Genomic DNA, 9,298 nt, shown 5'->3' with positions numbered 1-9,298 from the left:
TTTAGTCCCTGCATGAAACATTGATGGCATTTCATCCTCTAAGTATGATAATTCTTATTATTAGTCCCTACAAACAGACTCCGTTAGTGTAAACAGTGATGTGACTAACGGCAGAACCACGTAGTCTTCCACCTTCACTCACCATTACTCACCATTGCTTGCCACGTTGACATTGGGATTTAAAAAATCTTCTTTGCACGTGAGTCTGAGATTAATTAGGGATCAATTAGGGTTAATTTAGGGCAAATTGGATTTTACGAATTGGGGAAAAGTTAGTTGTTTGAAAGATTATTCGAACTCCACCAACGATCTCGAAACACAGTTGTTTGAAAGATTAGTTGTTTGATCCAGCCGTGGTTCTGCCGGGGATCTAAAAAAGAAGCTTTCTTCATAAACCCTAACATCCTTTTTGCTTCTGTTACTTGAGGGCATCAATTCTACTGTTTTGCCTTGGAAACGCTTGAAATCGAGCAATTAAGGTGCCGGAAGAGGAAACCTTTCATTTTTCCTTTTCTTTTTCGGTGAACGTTTTTTTTTGGAAAAAGTAGGTATCTGTTGTGGAAAATGGGTCGTCGGCGAAAATAGAAAGTGCAGGGAATGAGACTAAATATGTTACCTTTTTTGTGTGTGAAAATTGTAGGGGGTGAGTTGTGTTCCTGTTGATAAAGATTTCTTACAGTTGGGTTTTTGTGTTTATCCTTTTAGGGGTTTGGAATGAAGTGTCGGGAATGGTTAGAAGGTTGATTGTTTAGCATTTAGGTGAGGAGATGGATTCTGCAAGGAGTTGGCTTCAGAAGTTCCAGCCTCGAGATAGAACCAGGGCTGCTGCGAAGAAGAAGGAGGAGGATACTATTGGAGGAAACGAGGATTTGAATGCGGCAGAGGATGAAGCAGTGCTTTCCAGTGTCACGAAACAGAAGGTGGCCGCAGCAAAGCAGTACATTGAAAATCATTACAAGGAGCAAATGAAGAGCCTTCAGGAGAGCAAATGAAGAGCCTTCAGGAGTGAAGGTGGAAGACTACGTGGTTCTACCGATAGCCACATCATTGTTTACACTAACGGAGTCTGTTTGTAGGGACTAATAATAAGAATTATCATACTTAGAGGATGAAATGCCATCAATGTTTCATGCAGGGACTAAAACCAAAAATCAGTGAAATTTTAGGGACTAAAAGCATATTTAACCCATATATATATATGTATATATATACTTTCTTAAATATTTAATTATTCAAATTTAAACTTGTATTTTAATTTTTTTTTCTTCATACAATAAGATATAAGAAAATACAATATCAAATCACAGTTCCTATGATAACTCTGGAAATAACTAAATGTCATTAATTATTCCTAAATAGCATTTTAAAAATCAATAAAATATAGATCACATATTTAAAAAATAGTAAATTGTTTTGTCTAAGTTTAATTTATTTAACTATAGAATAAATATAAATTTATTTTTAATATAAAAAATTGCAGTCTCTAAATCTTCAAGTTTGATTATAATTAATAGTTTCAATAAATACATGTGAGAATTACTAAATATTAAATATATTTAATTATCTTAATTAGTAACGAAATTTAAAAAAAAATATTATTAGGATTTTAATTTTTTTTCTTAATATACTATAAATAAACATGTTAATATAATTAATAAATTAATATAAAATCACCCACCTAAAAATCATAGCAGTTGGCACATGAAATACCAACTTTTATTTGGCCTCTCGATTAAATTTTTTTTAGTAAAATCATAATAATGAAAATAATCCTTTGTTTGTTTTCAACATATGTAGAGGTTTATAATAGAATAATGCTTTTATTATGTTTTAAATATTTACTTTTACTCAAAATCTATCGTATATTTAAGGTTTAATAATTTGGAACATCTCTATTTATGCATAATTATTTATGTTAAAATTTTTGATAAAGGAAACATTGGTTTAGCTAAATCTTAATCTCATGATGCTCTGGTTTTTTATGATGACAGCAAATGTATTGTTATGTGTTACATGTTCAAATCTTTATTGCGTATGATACATTGAAGAACATATGTATGTTGATTTTTATATATGTATGCATATTCACTGATTTTATACTTGATACATCGTTTGTGAATGCATAACATATGTTTGAGAAAAAAGAAAACCACATGCACTTTGTTGAACTTATATTGTGTGGCAAAACTGCAAGTTTTAAGTCGACTTCATTATGAAGTAAATCCATTAAAACTCGTGACTTTGCACAGATTTTCAAAAACAATGTTGTGAGTTATTTTTCAATGAAAAGATTTTCAAAACTGTTTTGAAGTGTTAAAGTCGACTACATGAGCAGGGAATTCGACTTAGTTAGTTAATGTTTTGAAATTTTGTTAATGTTGGTGATCTATAACGGCTATATTTCATTTGTTTGTTAAAGCATTAAATTCAAGTCAACGGAATTAAATGCATAATCAATTTGGTTGTTATGACTACTGGTAATTGTTTTAACTGTTATAATTGTCTGGTGACAGTCGACTACATTAGTGGCAAAGTCGACTACAGAAGCATCTAGTTTACAGAAAACTATAAATAGACGTGATTTTGTAATTCAAAAACACTTTGCTTGATCTAACAATTTCATCTGCTGTTTCAGATTGTGATCTTTGTGAAAACGCTCCAAGAACTCATTAAGAAGACAAAGGAGATTTTTCTTTGAAAAGTTTCTTTAGGACGAAGAAATTTGCGCTTACTGTTTGATCAAATTCTGCATTGTTGGTGTTCATCATATTGATCAAGACTTTTATCAATCTATTGAGATTGGACTGCCCTGTTGGGATTACAGGAAGAGAACTTGTGGAGTTTTGTACACTTTGAGGATTGTTCAAAGTGGGTTAAATATTGTAGAAGAGGAGATATCTTACTACAAATATTTGTGTTGCTGCCTATACTTTTAGCTAGAGGGTTAGAGAGATTGTCTATACTTTTTACGTGGAGGTTTCTATAGAAATCTTGTGTAAAAACCTTGACTAATATAGTGCATTGGCTTCCTGGTTGTGGAAGGACACTGGATGTAGGCATTGAGGCTGAACCAATAAAAAAACTTTGTGTTTGCTTTCTCTTTCCCTGAACTCTTTACTTTAAGTCGACTTTACATTTTGCCGGTTCAAAAACAATTATTTTCATACTTAATTTTGATACAAAACACACTCTTTATGACTTAGAAATTAGCTTGAAATCATGCAAATTGCTTTAGTTAGGTTAAAAGAGAGTCAAAGGTGGTTTTAGAGTATGCTTGGTTTTCCTTGTTTTGACATGGTTAGACGAGAATTGAATGATGGAGAATGAAGTAGGAAGGAGTTGGACTCAAGAAAGCATGAAAAAAGGTGCAAAGGAAGAATCGCAGTCACCGCTCAGCGTCAGTTTTGACACTGAGCGCCAACTTTGTGAAAAGAGCCACTGTTAGACGCTTAAGCGCCAACGCTGAGGGGAAAAGTTAGAGTCGCGCACACCGTTGAGCGTCAAATCCAACGCTGAGCGCTGGCCTTCTCAAAGACAGCACTGCCAAACGCCTGGGCGTGAACGCTGAGCGTCCCACTTGAGTGCCCCACCTACCACTGAGCGGTGAAACCAGCGTTGAGCGTTGTAGTTGGGCTTGGGCCTGTGTTTTGTAACTTTTCATAGATTATAAATAGATTTGTGCGACCCTTAGGTTATCTTTTGGCAGAGAAAGGACGCAGAAACACCCATTCTCACTCCTTGGAGGTGGATTTTGGTTGCGAAAGCTCCAATCATTCAATTCTAGGGTTAACTCTTTCATTCTTTCCAATCAATTCATATAGTTTCACCATGACAATGGTGAACTAAACCCTTTGTTGTTGGGAAACGATGTAATCCTTTTGAAACTCTCTTATATCGAAGTTCTTATTTTATTCATATACTTTAGTTATTAATAGTTTGAGTTATCTTCTCTATACTTCATGCTTGCATTGTTTAACTCATTCAATGTCATGATCATTGATTTTGTCGATATGGACACATGCGGGGAAATCTAGACATGAGGGGAATTCTCTTGATTATGAAATATTAAGTTTCTGTACACTGAAATGCATGACTAATTACTAGGGAGACTAAACATAGTAAACTAGTAATTGGGAGTAGGCTCTCTTCGCCGAGACATCGGGTTTAAAGTAATTTAGAAAGTTGCATGAACATTGATAACAAAGTTGAATTTAATAAGAATAGTAGATATAAGAGAGTGGATTAGGATGAAACCGTAAACCCCAGCAACATCATTCATTCATATCTTTATTTGTCAATTGATCAAGCTTTTGCATTTGCATGTTTGTTTTAGTTTTTGCATTACAAATTCTAAATTCAATCTTTATCAAGTCTTAAGAAATCAATTCACATAAACGATTAGGCCTAAGAGTCCCTTGGGAAATGATATTCAAACTTACTGTCTATTATTACTTGATACGATCTGGTACACTTGCTAGGGTGTTAACAAGTTTTTGGCATCGTTGTCGGAGACTCATTGGTTTAACTTTTCTAGTAGTTTGATTTTGACTAATTTTGACTTGATTTTTATTTTTTCTTTTATATTATTTTTATATTTTTATAAAAGTGCTTTTTAGGGTTTTTGTTTCTTGTGTATGCAGGAGGCAATTCACACTAGAAGCAAGAAAAATCAACCCTTTCTCAAAGGATTGAGTGAAAGGAGGGGGAAGAAAGTCAGAAGACCATATAGAGAACTATTCCCCCCTCCTAAATACTTCTTGCAACCCTCACAGGAGGCATCTACTCAGAATACAGAAGAGATGGCAGAAGAAGCTCTTAGACGCACTTTAGCAGACACATCTAATGTGGTTGACCCTCAACATTTTAATAGTATTGCCATGCCTAGGGACAACACATTAAACATGGTGATGAATCCTGCGTTGATACACTTGGTGCAGAGCACCCAGTTTAATGGACTGTCACATGAGAGTCCATATGATAATCTCACGACATTCAACAAGATATGCAACACAGTGAAGATCAGTGAAGTGTCAGATGACAGGATAAAACTTAGCTTGTTTCCTTTCTCATTGGGAAGCAATGCTAAGTTATGGCTGAATTCTTTTCCAGAAGGAATCTTTACAACCTGAGAGGCTGTGGTGCCTAATTTCCTGAATAAATACTTCTCACAGTCCAAAATCAACAAAGGAAAGTTGGAGATTTCTTCATTCAGAAAGGGCATGGAGGAAACTCTAGGTCAGACATAGGACAAATTCAAAGGTTTGAAAAGAAAGACGCCTATTGTTAAGCCCCTGACAAGTGTACCAAATTGCTATCAAGTAATATAAACGGTAAGACCGAGTATCGTTCTCCCAAATGAGTCTTAGGCCTTATCTTTCATGTAAATTGAGTGCATAAAACTTAAAAGAAGAAAAAGTTGTAGTGTTCATCCAAAAAGCCGCATTTAAACATGCAAATGCAAATTTGAATCAATTGGCAAATAGGAGATATGAATGAATGGAGTTGTTGGGGTTTACAATTTCATCCTTATCCACCCTCTTATATCTACTATTCTTATTAAATTCGCTTTATTATCAATGTCATGCAACTTTCTATTTTACTCTAAACACGATCTCTCGACGAAAAGAGCCTATTACCAATTACTAGTTTACCATCTCTAGTCTCCCTAGTTATTACCAATGCATTATAGTACAAAAGCTTAAAAGTAATTGATCGTCCTACCCCTATTTCTAGGCAGTAATTCATTATCAAGAGAATTCTAATCAATTCTAGATTTCCCCGTACGTCTCCGTATCGACAAAACCAAACATCATACTACCGAATGAGTTAAACGTTGTAAGCATTAAAGCACAGAAAAGAAAACCCAAACAATTGATAATAAAAGCATGTGAATATAATAAGAAGTTTGATACAATAGAGTTTCAAAAGGATTACATTGTTCCCCAACAACAAAGGGATTAGTTCACCATAGACATGGTGAAACTAGATGGAATTAATGGAAAAGATGAAAGTGTAAACCCTAGAATTAATAAATTGAAGCCTAAGAATCCAAGAAACCGCCTCCAAGGAGTGTAGAAGTGCTCTGGATGTCTTCTTCTACCAATGGATTACTCTGAAGGTCGCATTGGGCTATTTATAATGCAGAAAAGTAACAGAATTTCGGCCCAGGCCCATCATTTAGGCGCTCAGCACCCAGTTGACCGCTCAGTGGTGGGCCCTTTAATTGTAGACCGCTCAGCGGTGGAAAGTGACCGCTCAGCGCTAGCCCTCAAAGACACAGAACGCTTAGTGGCGTCGCTCAAGCGAGAAACAATGACCACCTCCTTGAGGCTGGCGCTTAACACTCAATTCAGCGCTGAGCGGTGGACCACACTCTTCTTTTGCTTCTTTTCTCATCCTTTATTGAGTCCAAGTCCATCCTTCTTTACTTCCATCCTTCAATTCTCATCAAATCTTGCAAAAACAATGTAAAACAAGCATAATATCTCTAAAAACCACTTTTGACTCTTCTATAACTAAACTTAAGAGTTTTACATGATTTTAAGCTCATTCTAAGCCATAAAGGGTGTGATTTGATATCAAATTTAAGTATAAAAATAACAGTTTTTAAACCGTTATCACCTGTACACGGTTTTGATGAGACAACATTGGTTCTCGCGTTCCTTGGAGGCCTTGGTACACAGTCCAAGCTTATGTTAGTGTTGACTCACTGGCAAGTGTACCAGATCGTGCAAGGTAAAGCTCGATATCGTTCTTCCCAAGAGACTCGAAAGGTGTTTATTATTCGTGTGAATCAAAATCGTAAGACATGTAAAGAAAGAATTAATTGTTGTGAATGCAAAGATAGAAAATAAACATGCAATGGGTTGATTCAATTGACGAAAAAGGCTATGGATGAATGGAGTTGTTGGGGGTTTACAATTTCATCTTATCTGCTCCCTCTTATCTACTCCTCTTGTTTAATGTGCTTGATTATCTAATTGTTATGCAAACTTTCTTGGCCTACCCTTAACCCGATCCCTCGGCAAAAAGAGCCTATTAGTAATTACCGGTTTGCTATCCCTAGCCTCCCCTAGCAATTAATAATGCATTAAGAACAGAAGCAAAACAATTAATCGTCCTACCCCCTATCCCTAGGTTGGTATTGCTTAATCAAGGAATTTCTCACCAGTTCATGACAGTACTATACATTCCCGTATCAATAGAGACAAACAACAGTTATCGAATNAGTTAAACGATAAAAGCATTAAGCGCAGATGAGAANCCAACNATTGANAATCAAAGCATATGAAGAATNATATAAATAAACAAGAGTTTCAATAAAAGAGAGTTTCAAAAGATTACATTGTTTCCCCCAACAACAAAAGGGTTTAGTTCACCATTGTCATGGTAAACCTAGATGAAAAATAATGGAAGAATGGTAAAGCAAACCCTAGATAAGATGAAAAGGAGCCTAAGCATCCAAGAGATCCTCTCCAGAAAGTGAAAATTAGGTCTGACCACCCTCTTCTGTCAAAAGAATGAATATGAAATCGTAACAGGGCTATTTATAGCTGAGGAGCGTCACTGAAAACAGGCCCAGGCGGTTTGCCTCTAATCGCGCCACCGCCCGGCGGTTTGCCTCTAATCGCAAATCCGTCCAACGCCCACGCCAGGTGCCTTCTCCTCGCCTTGGACCGCCCAACGGTGAATTTTGCCGCCGGGCGGTTTCTTGACTCTTCTTTTCTTTAATTTCTTCCTTAATCTTGAGTCTAAGACCTTCATCTTCAATCCCAATCTTCACTTTCATCAAAATCACTACAAAACAATGCAAAACAAGCATAATATCGCTAAAAACAGCTTTTGACTCTCGACTGACTCATTTATTGAGTTTTACTTGATTCTAAGCTCGTTCTAAGTCTTAAAGGGTGTAATTTGGTCTAAATTGACATATGAAAATAACTATTTTTCAACCGTTATCAGTTAGATGCCTCAGCTGGAGGTAGTATCAAGAGAAAGACTGTTGACGAGGCCTATGAGTTGATTGAAAGTATGGTTGCAAACGAGCATGAGAATCATAGTGAAAGGGCGTGACAGTTCAAAAGAGGGGAGTTCTCCAATTGCCCACTGAAGATGCATTACTAGCTCAAAATAAGCTCCTATCTCAACAACTGGATAACTTGTCAAAGATCATTGCTCAACTACCGAAGGAGATGAGGAATGTTTCAAAAGCTCAACAACAACTTTGTGATTTTTGTGGTGATCATATTAATGGTCAATGTGTCGTCCCTGAAGAGGCACAAAAAGAAGCGAATTATATGGGCAATCAGTTTCCATATCGCCAGGGTAACTTCAACCAAGGTAACTACAACCAAGGTTGGAAGAATTACCCAAGCATTGGGCAAAGCCAGAGTAATCAATATGGACAAACTAGAGGCCAATTTAACAGTCCACAACCACCATCGTTATGGCAATAGGTGGCTAGTTTGACTGAACATGTTAGAAGCTTTGATGAGAAATTTGAAAAATTCTTGAGGTGTATGACTCTCATTATAAGAGTCATGAAGCTAATTTCAGGAATTTGGAAATGCAAATTGGCTAGTTATCAAAAAGGGTGGAAGTCACAGAGAATAATCAATTTAGGGCTAATACTGAAGTTAACCCTAGAGAAGATTGTAAAGTTGTGAGCATAGTTGATGAAGGAGTGGAAAGAGAAGTTATTGAGCTAGAGAGTAGTGAGGTTGAGGATGAGAAGATGGAAGAAAAAAAATTTGAAAATGAAAAATTTGAAAAAGATAGTAATTATGGGCATTTTAGAGAAATTTTTAATCGAATGAAGATTATTATGCCTTTAAATGAAGCACTCCATCAACTTCCTGTCTATTCCAAGCACATAAAGTATTATCTTGGAGAAATTATAGATCTTGAAGAGGAAGACACTAAGAAACAAGAAAGTAGTATTCGCCCTTTGAAGAGGAAGCACCTTCCAAAAATGAAGGATCCAGGAAGTCTTACTATCCCATGTGCCATTGGAGATGTTAATGTAGGGAGAGCTTTACTTGATTCTGGGTCGGGTATTAATTTGATGCCCTTATCTATGCTGAAAAAGATTGGTGGACTAACATTGAAGCCAACCAATATTTCTGTGGTTGTGGTAGATGGATCCTCAAAGAGATCTTATGGTGTGGTGGAGGACGTGGTGATTCGTGTTGAACACCTTGAATTCTTGGTCAATTTTGTAGTGATGGAGATGAAGGCCGATGAGATGGTTTCGTTGATTCTTGTAAGGCCATTTATGAAAACAGCCAAAGTGGTCATA

This window comes from Vigna radiata, chromosome 5 (assembly GCF_000741045.1).
Source record: "Vigna radiata var. radiata cultivar VC1973A chromosome 5, Vradiata_ver6, whole genome shotgun sequence".
In the NCBI taxonomy this organism is placed as follows: domain Eukaryota; kingdom Viridiplantae; phylum Streptophyta; class Magnoliopsida; order Fabales; family Fabaceae; genus Vigna; species Vigna radiata.
Note: the sequence above shows the minus strand (reverse complement) of the source record.